This window comes from Triticum dicoccoides, chromosome 7A (assembly GCF_002162155.2).
Source record: "Triticum dicoccoides isolate Atlit2015 ecotype Zavitan chromosome 7A, WEW_v2.0, whole genome shotgun sequence".
NCBI classification, from domain to species: domain Eukaryota; kingdom Viridiplantae; phylum Streptophyta; class Magnoliopsida; order Poales; family Poaceae; genus Triticum; species Triticum dicoccoides.
In genome coordinates, this window is record NC_041392.1 from 91,076,402 (window position 1) to 91,101,614 (window position 25,213).

The 25,213-nt window shown below is 48.6% G+C and overlaps 1 pseudogene; it reads left to right on the plus strand.

Annotated features, from left to right (window-relative positions):
• Nucleotides 1-19,075: 19,075 nt before the first annotated feature.
• On the plus strand, nucleotides 19,076-21,192 carry LOC119333176 (annotated as a pseudogene).
• Nucleotides 21,193-25,213: the final 4,021 nt, after the last annotated feature.

The following is a 25,213-nucleotide window of genomic DNA, read 5'->3' on the forward strand; positions in this document are numbered from 1 at the left end:
ATGGCGTTTTTCAAAGTTTGCAAAAATTGTAGTGGCATTTTTCAAAGTTTGGAAATTGCAGTGGCATTTTTATGAATCGCCATAATTGGAGTGACATTTATCTAATTTGTTTTTGAGATGGAAGTAGGATGTCAAGTGGGCTGTGCGGGGCACTCTAGCCTGTCTACACAACCTTTTCTTTTATGTTTACCACAGACCAGCCTAGTAGTTTTTTTCTTTCTTCCTGAAAATGGCTAGCCCAGTTTTTTGTGATTTGTCAAGTAAGTCGTTGTGTTAGGTCTGTTGGGCTGCAAATATTTCAAGACGAGGAGAGCTTCATTCGGCTGGCCGAGAAAATGGCCTATCAGCAATGAGAAATGGGTTGTACATTTTTGAAACACATCAAAATGACAATTAGTTTCAAATATCTTTTTTTTTCATTTCGAGATTTTAAATTGCATTTTTTTATACATGGACAACTTGTTGTATTTTATATTGATATACATTTATTTCTAAAATCAGTTTGAATGTGACTCGAAATTTAGGGATTTAAAACAGTTCGGACCGCACCGAAATATGCAAAATTTCATATAATTTTTTAACCGTGGACACAATATGGGCTATGATGCTAACAAAAAGAATATGAGCTCCAAAAAAACCCTTAAGAATTAGCAAATGGGCTATAAATTATTATAAATAATGGCAGATGGGTTGTGTGCTGTTCCACAGATTTGAGGCTTTCCTAAAAAGAGGTTGACGCACAAGCAGTGACTGTTGGATGTCCATCCAACGTCCGTCATGCTTCTTCAATCTCTGCTCTTCCTGCTCCAGCCGCTCAAATAAGAGCCGGTGGGACTGCCTGCTCCCTCCTCCCACAGCCGGCTATGCTGCCGCGCAGGCCTCACCGCCCCAGCGTACTCCCATCGCTGGCCTAGCCATCCCTCTACTCACCCATACGTGCTGTTATTCTCCGGCGACAGCAAACGAACTAGTAAACCCTCGTACTCCCCTCCACGTGGGGAACAACTGCCAAGTCTTCCCTGGATCCGTGTCGTTCCCTTCACCTCGCCGTCGTCCACCGCCCTGGTGCTCTTGGCGCGGCGTGGACAACATGGTCAACGATCGACATGCATATGAAGTGGACTGTACGTGGAGAGGCTGATAGTTGGGTCCACGGCCGGATGCAAGGAAATGCCTCCTTATTACATGCAAAATAATGATTCCTCCACCTGACAGCTGGGACCCATCGTAAGGACCTCTGTATCTCACGAAAAAAACATTCCCGCCGCTGACAGCTCGGACCCACCAGCTATATCTTCGCACGCAAGGAAGTGCCTCCTTATTACACACAAAAATGAATACTCCCCCTGCTAGCTGGGACCTAGCATAATGGGAGGCTGACTTGTGGGCCTACTAAGTTGACAGGGACGAAGGGCTTTGCCAACTTAGTAAATATAAACAATTCTAGCTCTAGTGACCGTACAATGTCCATCCAACGGCCGTAGTGCTTCTTCAACCTCTGGTCTTCTTGCTCCAGCCGCCCAAAGTAGCACCAGTTGTGCCGCGTGCTCCTGCTTTCGTGGCCGGCTATGATGCCGCGGAGGGCTCACCGCCCCCTACTACTCCCACTAGTGGCCTGTCCATCCCTCTACTCACCCACAACCCATATTATTCTGTGGCGACCACAGCCTCAGACCACAGTCAAACCAGTGAACCCTCATACTCCTCTCCGCGTGGGCAACCACTGTCGCGTCTTCCCCGGCTCCGCATCGTCCCCTTCCTAGGCCTCGTCGTCGTCCACCACCCTTGTGCTCTCGGTGCGGCGTGGTCAACATGGTCAAGGAATGACTTCCATTGGAAGAGTACTATATGTGGAGAGGCTGACAACTGGGTCCACGGCCGCAGCAAGGAAGTGCCTCCTTATTATGTGCAAAATAATTATTCATCCACCTGACAGTAGGGACCCACCGGACGGGCCACCGTATTTCGTGAAAAAAACGTTTCCCTTGACTACTGGGACCAACCAGCTACATCTTCGCACGCAAGGAAGTGCGTCCATATTACGGGCAAAAGAATGATTCGCCCCCTGACTACGGGGACCCACCAGCTACATCTTTGCACGCAGGGAACTGCCTGACAGTCGAGACCCACCTGGTCGAAGCATGTGTAGCATTGTCATTCTGGTCGCGAATGTGTACGTACATACTAGTCGATGTAGAGGCGCGCACGTGTTGTAGTAGAGGCGCGCACGTAGCATGTACACGTACGTACAACGGCTAGGGTGCAAGAAAGAAAATACGGCCACGTATGTACATACAGGTAGGGTCTCGAATGCCTACTCACACATACGTACGACCAGGGCTCGTGTACATGGCTGGGTCGGAAGGGAGAAGTTGTTCCGCTGTCGTGATCATGGGGAGGCAACCGGTTGGGTCGGAACAGAATGCGTCATTGTGTTCATCGGGAGGCAACCGGCTTGGACGGAACAGCCGATGGAAACGAGGCCTGGAGTACCGCAGAATGGAGGAAACGGCCTTGTGTTCGACCAGCCACGGTGGAAACGGGATCCTGTTTATCGGGAGGGGTCTGGCATACCGCAAAATGAAGGAAACGGACCTCCTATGGTCGAAACGGAGTCCTGTTGATCGGGAGGGGTGTGGCGTACCGCAAAATGGACTTGTGTTGGAGCGCTAGGTTTGAAACAGGGGTCCTGTTCATCGGGAGGGGTGAGGCGTACCGCAAAATGGGACTCCACGGGATACTATTCATCTCCACCGTTGTCTGCCTCCACGGGCTACTGTTCATCCACCGTCGACGGCCTCCACAGGCTCCTGTTCATCCACCGTCGACCTCCTCCAGCCTCCACCCACTCCTCTTCATCCAGCCTCCACAGCTCCTCCACTGGCTACTGTTCAGCCAGCCCTCTCCACGGGGTCCTGTTCAACCACCCCTCCACGGGGCTACTGTTCATCCATCGTTCCACCGGCTACTGTTCAACCAACCCTCCATTCAACCAGCCCTCCACGGGGCCCTGTTCATCCAGGCCTCCACGGATGTCGGTGTCAAAACCGGCGGATCTCGGGTAGGGGTCCCGAACTATGCGTCTGAGGTTGATGGTAAACGGAGACAGGGAACACAATGTTTGCCCAGGTTCGGGCCCTCTCGGTGGTGGTAAAACCCTACGTCCTGCTAGATTAATATTGATGAGTGAGGGAGTCCTGGATTAGGGGGTGTTCGGATAGCCGGACTATACCTTCAGCCGGACTCCTGGACTATAAAGATATAAGATTGAAGACTTCGTCCCGTGTCCGGATGGGACTTTCCTTGGCGTGGAAGGCAAGCTTGGCGATGCGATATTCAAGATCTCCTACCATTGTAACTGACTCTGTGTAACCCTAACCCTATCCGGTGTCTATATAAACCGGAGGGTTGTAGTCCGTAGGGGATCAACTCCATACACAATCATACCATAGGCTAGCTTCTAGGGTTTAGCCTCCTTGATCTCGTGGTAGATCTACTCTTGTACCACCCATATCTTCAATATTAATCAAGTAGGAGTAGGGTTTTACCTCCATCGAGAGGGCCCGAACCTGGGTAAAATAAAGTGTCCCCAGTCTCCTGTTACCATCCGGCCTAGACGCACAGTTCGGGACCCCCTAGCCGAGATCCGCCGGTTTTGACACCGACATTGGTGCTTTCATTGAGAGTTCCTCTGTGTCGTCACCTTTAGGCCCGATGGCTCCTTCGATCTTCAACAACGATGCGGTCCGGGGTGAGACTTTCCTCCCCGGACAGATCTTCGTCTTCGGCGGCTTCGCACTGCGGGCCAATTCGCTTGGCCACCTTGAGTAGATCGGAAGCTATGCCCCTGGCCATCAGGTCAGGTTTGGAAGCCTAAACTACACGTCTGACATCCGCGGAGACTTGATCTTCGACGGATTCAAGCCACAGCCAAGCGTGCCGCACTGTCTCGATGGGCACGATATAGCTCTGCCGCCGAACAACGCCTTGGAGGCCACACACACATCGGTTTCGACCATTGATTCGGAACCTACTGCGCCGATCGAGGCTCAGCGGTCGGACGCTGCCTCAGGGGCTGCGATCTCAGAGGCGATTGAGCCGAACTCCATCCCTGCACTCCACATGGCCCGTGACTCCGAGGATCCGGATTCCTCTCCAAACTCCGAGCCCCCCGCGCCCCTGCCAATCGAATCCGAGTGGGCGCCGGTAATGGAGTTCACCGCAGCGGACATCTTTCAGCATTCGCCTTTTGGCGACATCCTGAATTCTCTTAAGTCTCTCTCTTTATTAGGAGAGCCCTGGCCGGACTACGGTCAGCAAGGGTGGGATACAGACAGTGAGGAAATTCAAAACCCACCCACCATCCACTTTGTAGCCACTATCGACGACTTAACCGACATACTTGACTTCGGCTCCGAAGACATCGACGGCATGGACGACGATATAGGAGACGAACAGGAACCAGCACCTGTAGGGCGCTGGAAAGCCACCTCGTCATATGACATATACATGGTGGATACTCCAAAAGATGGAGATGGCGATGGAACAATGGGGGATAACGCCCCCAAGAAACAGCCAAAGCGCCGGCGTCAGCGGCGCCGCTCTAAATCCCGCCAAAGCAAAAACGATGATTCCGGCACGGGAGATAATACTACCTCGGATAGCGCCGAAGAACACCCACCTCAGCAAGATTCGGCACAGGAAGATGGAGAAGCCAGCCCTCACGAGAGAGCGGCAGACCAAGAGGTCGAGGATGATAACTATACGCCTCCCTCCGAAGATGAGGCAAGCCTCGATGACGACGAATTCATCATACCATCAGACCCCGCCGAACAAGAGCGTTTTAAACGCAGGCTTTTAGCCACGGCAAGCAGCCTCAAGAAAAAGCAGCAACAGCTTAGAGCTGCCCAAGATTTCCTAGCTGACAGATGGACTGAAGTCCTTGCGGCCGAAGAGTATGAACTCGAACGCCCCTCCAAGAGTTACCCGAAGCACAAGCCGCTAGCCCGATCAGAGGAGGAAGCACCTACATCACCAGCGCATGACATGGCAGACCGGCCACCCCGTGGCCGTGACAGAGAGGCCGCTCAGCCCTCCACCCAAGCCATGCCTCGACGCCGCACAACTAAGGCACGGGAAAATGCGCCTGACCTGCGAGACATACTGGAGGATAAAGCAAGACAAACAAGATCGATCTACGGATCGCGCAGGCGCCCTACGGCAGGTGACAATGATCTTCACTCCGGATACAACAAATCCGGCCGGGCCGAACACAACAGACATAGCTCTTCCGAGCTGCGTCGTGATATAGCCCAGTACAGAGGCGCCGCACACCCGCGATGCTTCACGAATGAAGTAATGGATCATAAAATCCCAGAGGGCTTCAATCCCGTAAACATCGAATCATACGATGGCACCACAGACCCGGCGGTATGGATCGAGGACTATCTCCTTCACATCCATATGTCACGCGGCGATGATCTACACACCATCAAGTACCTCCCGCTCAAACTTAAAGGACCGGCCCGGCATTGGCTTAACAGCTTGCCAGCAGACTCAATCGGTTCTTGGGAGGACCTGGAAGCCGCATTCCTCGATAACTTCCAGGGCACTTACGTACGACCGCCGGATGCCGACGACTTAAGCCACATAATTCAGCAGCCAGAAGAATCAGCCAGACAATTCTGGACACGGTTCCTAACAAAGAAAAACCAGATAGTCGACTGTCCGGATGCAGAGGCCCTAGCAGCCTTCAAGCATAACATCCGCGACGAGTGGCTTGCCCGGCACCTGGGACAGGAAAAGCCCAAATCCATGGCAGCACCCACGACACTCATGACCCGCTTTTGCGCGGGAGAAGACAGCTGGCTGGCTTGCAGTAACAACTTATCAAAGAACCCTGGTAATTCGGATACCAAGGACAAAAGTGGCAGGACACATCGGAATAAGCAAAAACACCGCGTTAACAGCGACATCAATGAAGATACGACAGTCAATGCCGGATTCAGAGGCTATAAATCCGGTCAGCGGAAAAAGCCATTCAAAAAGAATACTCAGGGCCCGTCCAGTTTGGACCGAATACTCGATCGCTTGTGCCAGATACATGGCACCCCCGAAAAGCCAGCCAATCACACTAACAGGGATTGTTGGGTGTTCAAGCAGGCAGGCAAGTTAAGAGCCGAAAACAAAGACAAGGGGCTGCACATCAAAGATGAAGAGCCCAAGCCGTCGAACAACAATGGACAGAAGGGCTTTCCCCCACAAGCGCGGATGGTGAACATGATATACGCAACCCACATTCCCAAGAGGGAGCGGAAGCGTGCGCTGTGGGACGTATACGCGATGGAGCCAGTCGCCCCACAGTTCAACACATGGTCCTCCTGCCCGATCACCTTTGATCGAAGGGACCATACCACTAGCATCCATCATGGCGGCTTTGCCGCATTGGTTCTCGACCCAATCATCGACGGATTTCACCTCACAAGAGTCCTCATGGATGGCGGCAGTAGCCTGAACCTGCTTTATCAGGACACAGTGCGGAAAATGGGCATAGATCCCTCAAGGATCAAACCCACAAGAACGACCTTTAAAGGCGTTATACCAGGTGTAGAAGCCAACTGTACAGGCTCATTAACACTTGACGTGGTCTTCGGATCCCCAGATAATTTCCGAAGCGAAGAGTTAATCTTTGATATAGTCCCGTTTCGCAGTGGCTATCACGCCCTGCTCGGACGAACCGCATTCGCAAAATTCAATGCAGTACCGCATTACGCATATCTCAAACTCAAGATGCCAGGCCCTCGAGGAGTAATCACGGTCAACGGAAACACCGAACGCTCCCTCCGTACGGAGGAGCACACGGCGGCTCTCGCAGCGGAGATACAAAGTAGCCTTCTTAGGCAATTCCCAGTCCGGCCATTAAAAAGCCAGACACCGCCAAGCGCGCCCGGAGTAACCTACAGCAGGACCGCCTGGCACACTCTGAGCAAGCGTAGCAATGCGGCCCCAACCCCAGCTTTCGCGACCTAGCGAAACCAATACCTCGCATACAGAACTACGCCCTTGAAATACCATGGGCACAGGGGAAGGGGCACAATAAACGGCAGGCCCAACATACGGCTTAGAACATACTAGGGGCTGCCGGATTCTTTTTTAATTTTTTCTTACTTTCAGGACTCCATACTTCGGACAACCTGTTCGGCAACTCGACTGCCACACAAACGATGGAAGATCCAGGGAGGCAGACAAGCCATGCCGCATTATGGAACTCCCAAGTGGTCTCTGTTACGAGTGGTATACCTGTTTTAAATACAATTCCGCGGCCGGCCCCTGGTCAGGACATACTGAATAGTCCAATATCTTTTGCTTATCGCACTATTTGTATCGTTCGGCTTTGATAAATAGCCTCTCTATAAACAATGCTTAGCTTCTCGTCTATTTTTTGCATTACTCTATTTTATATATGTTCATTAATGACATGTTGCACCCGTACACTATGGTATGACAAGTACGCCAGGGGCTTCAGTATCCTTTAATATGGTGTGAGAAGTCCGTACACTTTCACAAGTGCGGCACCCCGAACTTATAGCACTATATGCATCGGCTCCGAATCATGATTTGGGTCAATAGTTGGGTTTGCCCGGCTCCTATGTTTTGGTGCCTTATGTTCCGCTATATCGGCTAAGGTAGCACTAGGAGAACCACTGCGATTGTGCCCCGGTTGAGCTGGGCTAAGCACCTTAGTGGAGAAAGCTAAAACTGACTGTCATGATGAGGCGATAGACTGGTCGCTGTTCGAGAGGTTTTTCGGGTCCCTAAAGGCCTATGCCGCTTCGAGCGAGGAGCTGGATAACCCCAGCCAAGGCGTGGATAGCGCCCCGAACTCGGTCTTCCGAACTAGGGGCTTCGCCGAAATTTAAACTTATAAAGTTCTATGGCTAAGTGAGAGTGTTCAAGCATTATAGTCCGATTGCCTGGTTCGCCGTGCTGAGCGCCTCCCTCGAAGGACCCAACTATGGGAAAAAGAGTGCTCAGGTTTATCCCCGAACACCCCAGCACTAGTGGCATGGGGGCAGAAGCCGACGACTGGCCATCTCTCAATTTTTTGATAAACGGCCGCACAGAAAATAATATTTTAAGTTCAACATGCATTGCTTAAGTGCCTATGAACAAGTTTTGAGCGCACAGGATAAAAACGAGCGAGTTTATTCAAAAATTACATCCTTGGTACATTCATCTGCCACAAGGCAAGCACCCGTAGGAACATCCTTGTAATAGTTCTCGGGCTTGCGATGCTCCTTCCCCGGCGGCGGCCTGTCCTTCACAAGCTTCTCACCGTCTAGCTTACCCCAGTGCACCTTTACACGGGCAAGGGCCCTACGGGCACCTTCGATGCAGACGGAGCACTTGAGGACCTCGAGCCTTGGACAGGCCTCCACCAGGCGCCGCACTAGCCCGAAGTAGCTCCCAGGCAGGGCCTCTCCTGGCCACAGCCGAACTATGAAGCCCTTCATGGCCTGTTCGGCCGCCTTGTGGAGTTCGACCAGCTGTTTCAGCTTGTCGCTCAAGGGCACAGGGTGTCCGGCCTCAGCATACTGAGAACAGAACACCTTCTCCGATGAGCTGCCCTCTTCAGCTCGGTAGAATGTGGCGGCATCGGATACGCTGTGGGGAAGATCTGCGAATGCCCCTGGAGAACTCCGGATTCGGGTAAGTAACAAGTAGTTTACTTTTATATTTCTTCTTTGCATAAAGAATGCCTTACCCGCTGCTATCTTCTTCATATCCTCCAACTCTCGGAGGGCCTTTTGGGCTTCGGCCTTGGCAGACTTGGCAGTCTCAAGGGCCACCGCGAGCTCGGACGCTCGGGTCTCTGACTCAAGCTCCAAACTCTCATGTTTTCTCATGAGAGCCTGAAGCTCTTGCTGCACCTCGCCGACCTGAGCCCCAAGTTTTTCTCGCTCGGTGCGCTCTGCGGCCGTTTTCTTTTCGGCCTCAGACAACGCCTGCTTGACGGTCGCCACCTTAGCCGTGGCCCCTACAATAAGCAGTACAATACTGTTATTTTTTGCAATCACGCCTCTCTATAGGCACTTATTTCTGTAAGGTATTTCTTACCTTCTTTCTCCTCGAGTAGCCGCTTGGCAAGGCCGAGCTCTTGCTCGGACCGATCGAGTCCCTGTTTCGGACACCCACCTCCGCAGTCAGTGAGGCGGTGGACAGCAGCAAAGCCTGCATACGCATATTGACTCTTTATTGTTAGACTCCTGCGAAATTTAATAGATCCTCTATTCGGCTTTTCTTTCCGAACGCCAAATAGAGCATCAGGGGCTACTGTCTATGCGGTAATATTTTTACATATGTTTACTTACCTCGAAGCCTGTTAGGAGGCTAGCGCAAGCTTCACTCAGCTCGCTCTTGGCGGACTGGACCTTCTGGATCACCGTACTCATAATAGTACGGTGCTCCTCGTCGATGGAGGCGCCTTCAAGCACCTCCAGCAGATTGTCCGGCACCTCTGGTTGGACGGACGTTGCCGGCCCAGAAGACTTGCTCCTCTTGGAAGGAGCTCTCCTACCGCAGTCCGGAATCGTTGAAGATTCCGGCACGGTGTCCGGCTTAAGGCCGAACTTGGAGCCCTGGGGGGTCTTGTCCCCTTTATTCTTGGAGTCCGGGAGGTTGCCTTGTGGCTCCTCCAGGACCACCTCCTCCTGCCCCAGAGCTTGTCGCGACGCCACTTCGGCATCATCCGCAGTGCGGGGGGAGACAGCGGGCGGAACGGAGTACGCGTCCGATGAATCCAGGGAGCCGCTCGATGACTCGTTGAGTTCGGCTCGGGGCGGGCTGCATAAGTATCATCGACATTAGGTAAAGCTGTGCGATAAAGGAACATCACGAGTTATTCTGATATCCGAACTTAAGATTTCATCGGACGCTTGGCCCTGTCTGGCCACTCCTCTTCGTCTTCTTCGGCGTCGGGGGAATAGTCCGGCGGAGGGGTCTTCCTCTTCCTGGACCCCTCGGCCTCCCCAGTTGGGGCGTCCTCCCTCTTCTTTCCTCCCCACGTTGGAGGGGGAGAGGTTTCTTCTTCATCCTCCTTGTTTTCATGGGAGGAGGGCATCTCGGACTCACCGGATGATGAGTCCAACAACACCACATTACGGGTACTCTTTTGAGTCCCTGTGGTCGTCTTCTTCTTAGCCTTCTTCTCCGGCACCACATAAGGCGCCGGAGTCAGCAGCTTCACCAGTAGAGCTGGGGTTGGGTCTTCAGGCAGCGGAGCCGGACAGTTAATCAGTTCGGCCATCGCCCGCCAAGCCTATCAAAGGCAAGGGAGTTTAGATCCCACATAGAGTCAAACTATGAAAAAAGCTTGAACATCCTGTAACAGGTGTAGATAGCATACCTTGCTAGCATGACGCCGCGAGATGTATCCGCGGTCCTCGGAAGCGGATGCGGGAGCCTCGGTGCCCTTGAATAGCATCTTCCAGGCATCTTCGTACGTTGTGTCGAAGAGCCTGCTGAGGGTTTGATGCTGCGCCGAGTCGAACTCCCACAGATTGAAATCCCGGTGTTGGCACGGGAGGATCCGGCGGACGAGCATAACCTAGATTATGTTGAGAAGCCGGATTGTCTTGTTCACCAGGGACCGGATGCATGTTTGCAATCCGGTCACCTCTTTCTCATCGCCCCATGATAGGCCCGTCTCTTTCAAGGACACAAGCCGCGTGGGGGGTCCGGATCGGAACTCAGGGACCGCGGTCCATTCCGGATCACGTGGCTCGGTGATATAAAACCACCCGGATTGCCATCCCTTTAGGGTCTCCATGAAAGAGCCCTCGAACCATAGGGCGTTGGCCATCTTGCCCGCCATGGCGCCTCCGCACTCCGCCTGGCTGCCGCTCACCACCTTGGGCTTTACATTGAAAGTCTTGATCCAGAGGCCGAAATGGGGGCGGACGCGGAGAAAGGCCTCGCACACGACGATAAACGCCGAGATGTTGAGGATGAAGTTCGGAGCCAGATCGTGGAAATCCAGGCCGTAGTAGAACATGAGCCCCCGGACAAATGGGTGGAGTGGAAAACCCAGTCCGCGGAGGAAGTGGAGGAGAAATACCACCCTCTCATGGGGCCTTGGGGTGGGGATAAGTTGTCCCTTCTCGGGAAGCCGGTGCACGATGTCCTTGGACAGATAGCCGGCCTTCCTTAGCTTCTTGATTTTGTCCTCCGTAACGATGGAGACCATCCATTTGCCTCCCGCTTCGGACATTGCTAGAGAAGGTTGAGGTGGGAAGTGCGGGCTTGGGCGCTGGAGCTCGGGTGCATGAGAGATGGGTAGGCAAGGGAGGAAGAAGGCGTAGGTAAATAGGGTGGATCCTTATCCCCTTATATAGGCGGATGCGGTTATGCGTCCCCACTTGCCTGATAAAACTTGCTTGCCTCCCGAGCGCCGTGATAAATGGCGCGGTTGGGTTACCCACATCCATATTAATGAGAATCCCGTAAAAAGGGTACACGATCTCTGCTTTGACAAGATGTGCCAAGTAAACCACCTCGCAAAACATGCTGAGGTGAAAAAGTAAAAACGATTAGAGTAAAGGACTTGGCTGTAGTGTGATGGCGCACTGTAGAATACGTCAGCAGATTTGATTTGTGTTAATATTATTCTCTCTATAGCAATATGTGGAAACTTATTTTACAGAGCCGGACACTACTCTTAGTGATTACAATCTTCTATGAAGGACTTGGAGGAGGAACCCGCCTTGCAATGCCGAAGACAATTTGTGCGCCGGACTTGTCGTCATTGAAGCCTGGTTCAGGGGCTACTGAGGGAGTCCTGGATTAGGGGGTGTTCGGATAGCCGGACTATACCTTCAGCCGGACTCCTGGACTATGAAGATATAAGATTGAAGACTTTGTCCCGTGTCCGGATGGGACTTTCCTTGACGTGAAGGCAAGCTTGGCGATGCAATATTCAAGATCTCCTACCATTGTAATCGACTCTGTGTAACCCTAACCCTATCCGGTGTCTATATAAACCGGAGGGTTGTAGTCCGTAGGGGATCAACTCCATACACAATCATACCATAGGCTAGCTTCTAGGGTTTAGCCTCCTTGATCTTGTGGTAGATCTACTCTTGTACCACCCGTATCTTTAATATTAATCAAGCAGGAGTAGGGTTTTACCTCCATCGAGAGGGCCCGAACCTGGGTAAAATAAAGTGTCCCCAGTCTCCTGTTACCATCCGGCCTAGACGCACAGTTTGGGACCCCCTACCCGAGATCCACCGGTTTTGACACCGACAATGAGTATGGGGGTTAGAAGAGTTGATCTACCACGAGATCGCAATGGCTAAAACCCTATAAGTCTAGCCTATCTGATTATAATATGATTGTTCCCCTCTAAGGATCTAGCCCTTTGGTTTACATAGGCACCAGAGGGATCTTGGGTTACATAAAATCAGTTATAGTGAAAGGAATCTTCATATTTGGTCGCCAGGCTTGCTTCCACGCCAAGGAGAGTCCCATCCGGACACAGGTAGAGTCTTCGGTCTTTGTGTCTTCACGGCCCATCAGTCCGACCCATGGCTAATAGGCCGGATGCCCGAGGACCCCTTAGTCTAGGACTCCCTCAGTAGCCCCTGAACCAGGCTTCAATGACGAGGTGTCCGGTGCGCAGATTGTCTTCGGCATTGCAAGGCGGGTTCCCTTCTCCAAAATAGTCTTCGGACGTAAAGAATTTATCTGGATCTGTAACACAAGTACCACACACAACCGTAGAGAGTATAATATTTCACGAGTCAAATCCGCTGACAACTTTTTGTAACGTGATATCACGTCCCTGCCCGATTATTATTTCGAACCGTTTTTCGGCCTGCCGCTTCGTATTTCAAGATGCGGTTTTATTACCACATCTTGTCAAAGCTGAGATAGTGTCCCCTTATTGCGGGATCCTCATCAATACGGGTATGGGTAATCCAACCATGCCGCTTGCGTGACCCCTAGGGAATTGGCGAGCTTCATGGCGAGTGGGGAGGCATTTGAAATTCACTGTCGTTATAAGGAGATAAGGATTCCCTTTCTTCACCCACGCCTTCTCTCTCTGCCCTTCCATTCTCGAGCTCCAGCACCCAAGTCCTCATCTTTTCCGCCTCAAGGAAGCACTCAACCATGTCCGGATCTGGAGGGCATGGCAAGTGGATGGCCTCCTCCGTTAAGGAGAAGGACATCACCTAGCCTCGGGAGGCCGGGTATCTGGCGAAAGAAATCGCCCACCGGCTTCCAACCAAGGGGCAAATCGTCCCCACCCCAAAGCCTAACGAGAGGGTGGTGTTCATCCCCCAATTCGTCTGTGGGTTAGGGTTTCCTCTCCACCCTTTTGTCCGCGGACTTATGTTCTATTACGGGCTAGATTTCCATGATATAGCCCCAAACTCCTTCCTCAACATCTTGGCATTCATTGTGTGTGAGGCCTTCCTCCGCATCCAACCCCACTTCTGACTGTGGCTCAAGATCTTCAACGTGAAGCCGAAGGTGGTGGATGGCCAGCATGCAGAGTGCGGAGGTGCCATGGTGAGCAAGCTGCCCAATGTCACGTGGCCCAAAGGTACTTTTGTGGAGACCGTCAAGGATTGGCAGAAATGGTGGTTCTATATCATAGAGCCCCGCGACGCCACCTGGGCCGCGGCTCACGAATTCAAGTCCGGAGCTCCAATGCGGCTCACCTCCTGGATAGAGAAGGGCCCAAATTGGTCTTCGTCAGATGAACTGATAACGCTGTAGACATGCATCCAAAGCATGGTAGATAAAAACATCAAGCTCGTTGACGTGATCTAGGTGATGCTATTTCGTCGGATCCTCCCATGCCAAAGCCAAACTTTTCCTTTATGGGAATTTGATCTGAAGAAGCACCAAACATTGGAAAGGCTCTTCGGAACCACTCACGAAGATGTGTGGAAATTGCTCTTTAAGGGCAATGATACACCATCGTCCATAGACTCGGATTGCGGGCACGATCTTGTCCATCCTGCTAGTGAGGTAAGTCTTTCATGTCTCAAGGCGTATCCTCTACTTGCTTGTTCAAGGAGGATATCTAAACTTTACTATTTTTATTTTTCAGGTATGGACAGAGAAAGCGGAGCGGATTCAATGGTTGGCGCCGCTGCCCGAGGAACCAATCATCCCGCTCCTGGCGAAGATGCTGGTCCCGGCGCCCTATCAGGCGCCAGAGAAGAAGGCCAAGGGGGTTCGGAGTGGCCCCCGCCGCAAGGGAGGTTCGGACGTGTCGTCCGAAGACAAGAGTCACTCCTTCACCGCCGAAGACGATGACAAGGAGGAGGAAGAAAGTAACTCTCCCCCTGATGGGGGGGGGGGAGGAAGAAGAGGGCGGCCTCCGCAAATCTGGAGGCGGAAGCACCCAAGAGGTAGAAGGGCCCCCTTGCGGATAACCCCACGTGGGATGTTGACAGCAGCCCGGAGCGACACCCCCAAAATAAGCCCCTGGCCGCACCATAAGTACTAGAAACCCGCATACTTCCATGTACCTGGCCTCTCTTTGTCATGGTATTAACATGTTTAATCATGCTATTGCAGTCCGGCCCACGACAACTCCCTGCGATCCTCACCAGGAGGTTCGCTAGATTCGAAGGTGATGGCCAGCGAGTCTCCGCCGGCCGCTCACTCTCCCAAGGCCAAAGGCGACGCCGAGGTGCTGTCTCGAAGGACCTTCCCAAGCCAAGGGGAGCTTCAGGAGGCCGTCAGGGAGGCGACGAAGGGCGAAACCACGGTCGCCGAACAACTAGGGGAGCAGATCCCCATGGAGAACAGCAATGGGGGCTGTGTTCAGTTTGGCTCCCAGCCGGATACCGCTCCGGAGACCTATACGGCTCCAGAATCTGGCGAGCAGCCTCCTTCGAGAGAAGGAGGTGTGCCTATCAGGCCGATGACTGATAACCCACAAGTATAGGGGATCGCAGCAGTTTTCGAGGGTAGAGTATTCAACCCAAATTTATTGATTCGACACAAGGGGAGCCAAAGAATATTCTCAAGTATTAGCAGCCGAGCTGTCAATTCAACCACACCTGGAAACTGAATATCTACAGCAAAGTATTTAGTAGCATAGTAATATGATAGTAGTGGTAACGGTAGCAAAGGGTAACGGTAGCAAAATTAATGTTTTTGGTATTTTGTAGTGATGATAGCAATAGCAAAGGAAAAGTAAATAAGCGAAGAACAATATATGGAAAGCTCGTAGGAATGGATCGGTGATAGAGAATTATGCCAGATGCGGTTCATCATGTAATAGTCATAACCTAGGGTGACACAGAACTACCTCCAATTCATCAATGTAATGCAGGCATGTATTCCGAATATAGTCGTACGTGCTTATGGAAAAGAACTTGCATGACATCTTTTGTCCTACCCTCCCGTGGCAGCGGGGTCCTAGCGGAAACTAAGGGATATTAAGGCCTCCTTTTAATGGAGTACCGGACCAAAGCATTAACACATAGTGAATACATGAACTCCTCAAACTACGGTCATCACTGGTAAGTATCCCGATTATTGTCACTTCGGGGTTAACGGATCATAAGACATAATAGGTGACTATAGACTTGCAATATAGGATCAAGAACTCTCATATATTGATGAAAACATCATAGGTTCAGATCTGAAATCATGGCACTCGGGCCCCAGTGACAAGCATTAAGCATAGCAAAGTCATAGCCACATCAATCTCAGAACATAGTGGATACTAGGGATCAAACCCTAACAAAACTAACTCGATTACATGATAAATCTCATCCAACCCATCACCGTCCAACAAGCCTATGATGGAATTACTCACGCATGACGGTGAGCATCATGAAATTGGTGATGGAGGATGGTTGATGATGACGATGGCGACGGATTCCCCTCTCCAAAGCCCCGAACGGACTCCAGATCAGCCCTCCCAAGAGGTTTTAGGGCTTGGCGGCGGCTCCGTATCGTAAAATGCGATGAATCCTTCTCTCTGATTTTTTTTCTCCCCAGAAGCAAATATATAGAGTTGGAGTTGAGGTCGGAGGAGCTCCAGGGGCCCACGAGGTAGGCGGGCGTGCCCTGGGGGGGGGGGCAGGCACACCCCCACCCTCGTTGCTAGGGTGTGGGCCACCTGGTCTTCATCTTTTGCAAGGATTTTTTATTATTTCCAAATAGACGTCCCGTGAAGTTTCAGTTCATTCCGAGAACTTTTGTTTCTGCACATAAATAACACCATGGCAATTCTGCTGAAAACATCATCAGTCCGGGTTAGTTCCATTCAAATCATGCAAGTTAGAGTCCAAAACAAGGGCAAAAGTGTTTGGAAAGTAGATATGACGGAGACATATCTATGACCTCTGTCCAACCAGAGGCACCGGGTAATCTATTGGAAGCGCTACTAGGGGCTTCCATTGTGGATGAACACCGTATCCTTATGGGTACGGTGATTGAGAGGGTTCTATTTGTTAAGAGCGGACTAACCGAAGCCTGCAGCAGCCTGCTGACATGTTTTGAGGTAAGCGACATAAAAGAGAAAGTCCCAGTATAGACAGTGTAGCCCCTGAGACACTATCCGATGTTCAGAAAGAAAAGCCGGACAAAGGATCAATTAATTTTCGCAAGAAACTGACTAAATATGTCTTATGAACACATGTGTTGCTGCTGGCCACCACCTCTCATGCCGCTGAGGTCTCCGGACTAAAGCAGAGTCTGGACCGGGCCGAAGAAGAGCTCTGCCTTGTGAAAAGGCAGCTGGAGGACAAGCAAGGTATGTGGAGACTTGCTATATGTTCGGAAAGAATAAATGATGTATATTGATTGTAGTGCCGTGATATTTGTAGGAGCGGCGAGTAAGGTTCAAACCCTCAAGAAAGCGCTGGCCGAGGCCGAGGAGAGGGCGGGAAGGAACGAGCCTTCCAGAAAAAGCATGAGTGTTAGTGCATCTAGTGCCCCTTAGTGATTTTGGTGTATTGAAGACTTATAGGTTAAGGGACTGATGCGTTTGTCAATGTACACAGGTCTATAAGTCTATGAGGAGTTTGGTATTTACAGAGAAAGTCGACCCCTAAAAATGAAGTTCTTCGACTGAAGACATTGGATTTCTGAAGACTTTCTGAAGACTTTGAAAGTGAAGAAATTGGTGTGATCCTGAAGACTTGGCATTCATTCGAGGAACATGAAGCATGAAGACCTTTGTTTTCTTTGTTTTATTTTCTCTTTCTTGAGTCATAGGAGACACCGTACTGTTAAAGGGGGTCGAGGAAATAATAAGGAAAAATTTCCAAGTGATGCTCAACTCAAATCCTATAGCTACCAATCCCTTCGAGTGAAGCCATTGGAAATCTCATACAGTTCAGTCAATTTCTTCAGTGACAGAGATGAAGTTCTTCTGGTCTCTGAGAAATTTGTTCTGACTGAGGAGTTAGGAATTCGCTAGTGCAGATTGCCTACACAGTGAGGAACATGATAGCCCTGAGGAATTTGATACTCAAAATTCCGACCGTTGTTGTGCTACGCGCCAGCTGTCCCAAACTATCTACCCACCTATCGGTCATATCATTGAAGGGCATTTATGTCTTATCATGCCGGGTTGCTCCCTAGGATATAAATAGTCGCCCCCTACAACCACTAGCTGGTTGGCTGCTCCGAGAGAAACTAACACTTGTCATTTGAGAGCATCCCATCCTCCGAGGACTTTGAGTGAAAATCATCAACTGAGGAAAACCCAAACCCAAACACCTACAAACCCAAAGTGATTGAGCATCACTGAAGAGATTGATCCTGCGTGGATCCGACGCTTGTTACCTTTGAAGAATGTGCATCTTCCAGACGGTTAGGCGTCATGGTCTAGAGCATCCAAGAGGAAATTGTGGATCGCCGAGTGACCGAGTCTGTGAAGTTTTGGAAGTCACCTGAAGACTTACCACGAGTGATTGGGCGAGGTCTGTGTGACCTTGGTTGAAGGGGAATATGGTGAGGACTGAGTGCCCTGAGCTGCATGTTCAGGACTGGGTGTCCGGGACTGTGTGTCCTTAGGTTTAAATACCTAGCCGCCCTAACCAGACGTACAACTGTCAGAGCAGTTGGAACTGGTCTACCAAATCATTGTCTTCACGAAGCTACCCGATTCCATTTCCTCAACCCTTCCATTTCCTCATTTCTGTGTTGTGTGCTTGTTCATATATGTTTGAAGACTTTTATTGAAGACTTTCTCTATTTCCTCAGTTCAATTTCTTCAGTCTGTTTGTCTTTATCATGTTCTATCCTGTGATTACGCTTTCTGTACTCTGTGCTTGTTTTCATTTCATCATGAAGACCATGCTCATGCACTATTATTTTTACTTCCGAGTACTTATTCCGCTGCAAGTAGTTCTTCACTCAGGAATTTCCTCACCCTAAAATTCCTCAGTGAAGAATTCATAAAAATCGCCTATTCACCCCCCCTAGTCGATATAACGTGCTTTCAATTGGTATCAGAGCAAGGTACTCCCTTGTTCTGTGTGATTTTGGTTTAAGTGCCTGGAGTTTTAGTTATGTCGACCGCAGGTATGATCAAGGTTTCTGCTGGGTGTCCTACCTTCGATGGGATGGACTACCCCTACTGGAAGAATAAGATGCGCATGAATCTTGAGGCAATTGATAATGATCTCTCGTACGTTGTGGAGAATGGTGTTCCCTCTGTCACTCCCACCATCAACGCTGCTGATGTGAAGAGATTCAAGCAACTCGACTCTCAAGCAAAAATATCATATGTGGCCATTTGAGCAAAGGGCAGTATGGCAGAGTGAGTGCTTTGGATACAGCAAATCTTATCTGGGACAGGCTGTCCAAGGTCAATGAGGGAGTCTCAACACAGCGTGACTCTCGAGTTGACGTTCTTCGCAATCTCTTCAAGCGCTTCAAAAGACTCGACAATGAAAATGTTTAGCAAATTGTCGATCGCCTCATTGACATCTCAAATGATCTTCAAGCACTTGGTGCCACTGATATCACCGACCATGAAGTGGTGAAGAAATTGCTGAGATCACTTGATTCCTCATTTGATACCTTGGCATTGATGATACAAGAACATGGAGACTATAAGTCACTTGATCCCGCTGATATCCTCGAGAGACTAAACACTCATGAGTTCCAGCTTGCTGAGAAGAGAGATCTCCATGGACCAAGCTATGGTACATTACGGGCTCTGAAGGCCAAGGCAGTGTCTGAATCTGAGGGTGAAGATTCTAGCAGCAGCCTTGGTGACCCTGAAGAACTGAGCGAGGAGCTAGCAATGCACGTGAGGAAGTTCCAGAAGTTCTCAAGACGTGGTCGCTTTGGTAAATCCTAAAGAAGTGGTAACTTGAGATCAGAATCCTCATCCCATGATTACAAGAAGAGACTCTGTCACAAATGAAAGAAACCCGGACACTAGATTCAAGATTGTCCTCAGTGGGAAAAGGAATCAAAGAAGAAGAAGTACAAGGATTATAGTTCTGATGATTCAAAGAAGAATAAGAAATCTTCAAAGTCCTCGTCATCAAAATCTTCAAGGTCCTCATCTCACAAGAAGAGCAGCCCCAAGAACGCTCGGGCATTCATTTGCATGGAACTGGACTCTAAGGCCGAATCTGAGGAAAATGAGGAAGAGGAGGAATCTGAGGAGTCAGACTCTAGTGTGGCGAGCCTAGCCCTCGCTACCGCGTTCATCAGCAAGTCCATCTTAACCTCTGAAGAAAAGGACCTCCCCAACACTATTGATGACGGCGATGAGGACTATGCTCCCACCTATTTCTTCATGGCAAACGGCTCAAAGGTACTCAAAATATCCCTCCTCTGAATCTAGTGAGGATGAATCTGATGAAAACCTCAAACCCAGCTATTCTAAACTTGCTAAGATTGCTGTGAAACTGCAAAAGGCTCTTGAAAAGGTTCAAAGCATGCTAGATAAAAGCGATGATATGTTGGGCGAGAAAATGGATCACACTAAAATTTTGACTGAAAATCTTCAGAGACTTCAGTCCAAATTTGACAATCTTCAAGGTCATCATAACACTCTCCTATCTGATCATGAGAAGATTTATTATGAATTTCTTCAAAGAAAGCAAGATCTTGAGCAGTTAAGAATGAGTTATGAAGATCTTTAGAAGGAGCTTGATTCATTACTTGCTCAACAAATTAGCGCTACTCAAGATCAATTTGTTCCTCCATGTTTTAAGTGCATTGAACGTGAAACTACTAATTCTTCACCTGAACGCTCAAATGCTTCCATTGTTGCAAATTCTTCAAATGTCTCTGCTATCACTAATTCCTCATCTGAGGACATTGCTAGTATCACTGATGATGCAGGGCTGAAGGAATTGTATATGAAACGATGTACAAAAGCCTCAAAGGGCATTAGGCTCTTTGTGACGTGCTTCAAAAGCAGATCCTCAACAAGAACCCTAGGAAAGAGGGTATTTCCTTTGAGAGGAAACTTAATGCTGTTAGGACCTACTGGAAACCTGAGCAGTATCCCAAAACCTCATGGGTTGCTGCAAAGGGACCTTCAGTGGATCCATGTACTTTATCTGGCTTTACATGTGAATCTTCATATTCTTCTGATGAGTCATTTGACTCCAATTATAAACTATTCAAAAATCAGAATGGTGAAGTATTTGCTAGATATGTTGGCACTAATTGTAGGAACGGTTCTCCTATGAAGAAAATCTGGGTTCCCAAAAGGTGCGTTGAAAATCTTCAGGTGAATGTCATCATGACACCACCTGTGAAGAATAGGAACCCCAGATCAAATTCTTCATACGGACCAAACTCCTCACATGGATCAAATTCCTCAAGAGGATCAAAGTCCTCATATTAACATCATTGTGCTAACCTGTCTGTTTCGCAGGGAAGATCTAAGGATTATGGATATGTGCATTATTCTTCAAATCATTATGTTCATAAGTCCTCGAAGAATTTCTCTGCTTACTTCTATGATTACCCTAACCCATCTTATGTGAAACGAACTGGATTGGCATCTATGCCACCTTTCTCTTATGGAGATCGCAGAATGATGAACTCTTTGCCACCCCTTCAGATGTGGGTGGTGAAGAAAAAGAACTAACCTCTTATGCAGGGTCAGGTCTCCAGACGAACTTAATCGCCTGAAGAATTTGCTGGAGACCTGAATTTGCTTGAAAGGATGGAAGCTAATCATGAAGAAATGAATTTTCATTTCTCGCATCCTCATACTGCTTTATCTGTTCTATTGCTTGATGAAATTGATGTGATGAAATTGATACCATATTCTTCACTGCTGAAGTATATGAGTTCGTAAGTTGCACTAATTCATTAGCAGGATGATCAATCCAAAGCCACTGAGTGGGTCCTCGATAGTGGATGTACAAATCACATGACTGGTGACAGGAGATTATTGATGGACTCTGCTTTATCTCCATCACATCTAAACCATATCACCTACGCTGACATAGGCAAAAGCAAGGTATTGGGTCTAGGTAATGTTGCAATCTCAAAGGATCGACACATGGACAAAGTCATGCTTGTCGAGTCCTTAGGGTTCATCCTCATGTCTGTCTCAATGCTTTGTGATCTTGATATGGTTGTTGTATTTGGCAAGTATCATTGTGTTGTGATCATTGAAGCTGACAATTCCAAAGTCTTCAAAGGCTTTAGGAGAGGAGATTTTTATATTGTTGATTTCTCTATAGGACCACAACCTACTACATGTCTACTTGCAAAAACTTCAGAAGGCTGGCTTTGGCATCGACGACTTGGTCATGCTGACATGAGGAATCTGCACACACTCGCGAAGAAGAAGCATGTCATTGGCATCGAGGGTGTCAAATTCCTCAATGACCATTTGTGTGGAGCCTATGAAGCTGGAAAGATGACCAAGGCCAAGCATCCAGTGAATACTATCATGACTACTACTCAACCATTTGAATTGCTTCACATGCATCTCTTTGGCCCTACTCACTATGTCACATTTACTAATGCTACATCTTTATATGGCTTTTGTCATTGTTGATGATTATTCTCGATATACATGGGTGCATATCATCACTTACAAAACTGAAGTGCAGGAAGTCTTCAAACGATTTTCCTCGAGGGCTTCAACCAACTTTGGTGTGAAGATCAAGCGCATCAGAAGTGATAATGGAACTGAGTTCAAGAACACTGGTCTTGATGACTATCTTGATGAACTTGGTATTACTCATGAGTTATCTACTCCTTATACCCCTCAGCAAAATGGTGTCGTGGAGTGCAAGAACAGGACTCTTGTTGAGATGGCCCACACTATGCTTGATGAGTACAAGATGCCTCCTCGCTTTTGGCCTGAGGTAATTGATATTGCGTGCCACATCATCAATATGGTATATCTTCACAAATTCTTCAAGAAGACTGCATATGAACTCCTCACCGACAAGAAACCCAATGTGAGTTATTTCAAAATCTTCGGTGCAAAATGTTGGATTAGAGATCCTCATCACAATTCTAAATTTGCTCCGAAAGCACATGAAGGTTTTATGCTCGGTTATGGAAAGGACTCGCACACCTACAGTGTGTTCAAAACCTATCACCACAAGGTTGTTGAACCTGTATATGTGCGGTTCGATGAGACTAATGGCTCACAAAGAGAGCACCTACCTCCTGTGATCGATGAAATACCTCCTCAGGAATCTATTAAGTTCAAGGCTACTGAGGATGACATTCCTACCGAAGAATCTGCTAAAGAAGTCATTCCAGAACATGAAGAACGTCATGCTGATGCACTTGAGGAAAATGGTGTTGAAGAAAATACTGATCAAATTCCTCAACGACAACTCGCTCATCCTCGCGTTGCAAATGAAGTGCAAATTGAGAAAATCATCAGTGAGATCAACATTCCAGGTCCTCTCACACGCTCAAGAGCTTCACATTTATCTAAGTTTTGTGGGCACTTTGCTTTCATCTCTATCACAGAGCCCACTAATATAGATGGAGCATTTCTGGAGCCTGAGTGGTTTCAAGCTATGCAAGAGGAATTAGATCAATTCGAGCTCAACAACATCTGGGAACTGGTCAAACGCCCAGATCCTCGCAAGCACAACATCATCGGCACAAAGTGGATCTACCGCAACAAGCAAGATGAAAATGGCCTTGCGGTGAGGAATAAGGCACGGCTTGTAGCTCAAGGCTACACACAGGTTGAAGGAATTGATTTCGATGAAACTTTTGCACCTGTTGCTAGACTTGAAGCTATTCACATATTACTTAATGGATGTGAAAAGTGCATTCCTCAATGGTAAGTTTGAGGAAAAAAGTATATGTTGCTCAGCCCCCAGGTTTTGAAGATCCAAAGCGTCTTGACAAAGTCTTCAGACTCAATAAGGCCCTCTATGGCCTCAACCAGGCCCCATGGGCGTGGTATGATACTTTGAAGGAATTCCTCATGAAGAAAGGCTTCAAACCCGTTTCACTTGATCCAACTCTTTTCACTAAATCTTATGATGGTGAACTGTTTGTGTGCCAAATTTATGTTGATGATATCATTTTTGGCTATACTGACCAACGTTACAGTGATGAATTTGCCTATATGATGAGTGAAGAATATCAAATGTCTATGATGGGAGAATTGAAAAACTTCTTAGGTCTTCATATTCGTCAACAACGCAATGGCATATTCATATCTTAGGAGAAATACCTCAAGAATGTACTGAGGAAATTCGGCATGCAAGATTGCAAAGGAACCAAAATCCCTATGCCCACAAATGGCCATCTATGCACTGATGAAAATGGTATTCACTTCGATCAAAAGGTATACCGCTCCATGATTGGTTCTTTATTCTAATTATGTGCATCTAGGCCAGATATTAAGCTTAGCGTTTGCATGTGTGCCCGATTTCAAGCTACACCGAAGGAATCACGCCACAAGGCTGTGAAGCATATTCTTCGATATCTAGCTCACACACCAACACTTGGATTATGGTATCCCAAGGGCCCGGCTTTTGATCTCATTAGATATTCAGACTCTGACTATGCTGGTGATCGTGTGGACCGCAAGTCAACATCTGGCACATGCCATTTTCTCGGATGATCCTTGGTCTGTTAGTCCTCGAAGAAACAGAACTGCGTATCACTGCCTACTGTTGACGCTGAGTACATTGGTGCTGGTTCTTGTTGTGCTCAACTGCTACGGAAGAAGAAAACTCTCAAGGACTACGGCGTCAACGTGAATAATGTGCCACTCTACTGTGACAATGAGAGTGCCATCAATATTGTTCATAACCCAGTTCAACACTCGAAGACAAAGCACATTCAGATTCGTCATCATTTTCTTCGTGATCATGTGTTGAAGGGCGACATCTCTATTGAGCATGTGAAGACTGAAGAACAACTAGCCGATATCTCCACTAAGCCCTTGGATGAGAAGAGATTTAGCAAGTTGCGGTGTGAGATAAATATCCTAGAATCTTCGAATGTTCTTTGAAAAGGACACTTATTCTAACACTTATGCAAAATTGATGACTTAGATGTGCAACACATGAAGACACATTTTTCTTCAATCAATGAAGAATAACACTCTAAGTGTGAAGAAATTAACGAAGAATTTGATTCTCAGAACCCTACGATAATTGTACGCGGTGTCTGAAATCATCATTCTTATACGGTGGGTCACGCCACCACCAAAAGTTGAAAATCTTCAATTTGAGTTTTTCCTCAGCTTTGAAATTCCTCATTTGTTTTTCAACTTGCATTGTCTTCACTCTTTCCATCGTTTTTCTTCATTGGCTATATATACACTACTAGGGAAAAGCCTATACACAGAATCTTACCAGCAGCGCGCTTTAAAATCAGGCGCTGCTGCTAAGTAGCAGTAGCGTGGGTTTTTAACCCTCGCTACTACTAAGTTGATAGCAGTAGCGCTGGTTTTTTACCCTTGGTACTACTAAGCGGTCTCTACCGTGCCCTCGGGACATGCCATAGTAGAAGTGCGGGTTTTTAACCCTCGCTACTACTAAGTTGATAGCAGTAGCGCTGGTTTTTACCCCTCGCTACTACTAAGCGGTCTCTACCGTGCCCCTGGGCCATGCCATAGTAGTAGCGAGGGTTATAAACCCGCCCTACTACTAAGTTTTTACCCCTCGCTACTACTAAGAGGTCTCAACCGTGCCCCTCCGGGACATGCCATAGTAGTAGCGAGGGGTAAAATCCCTCTCTACTACTAAAGGTT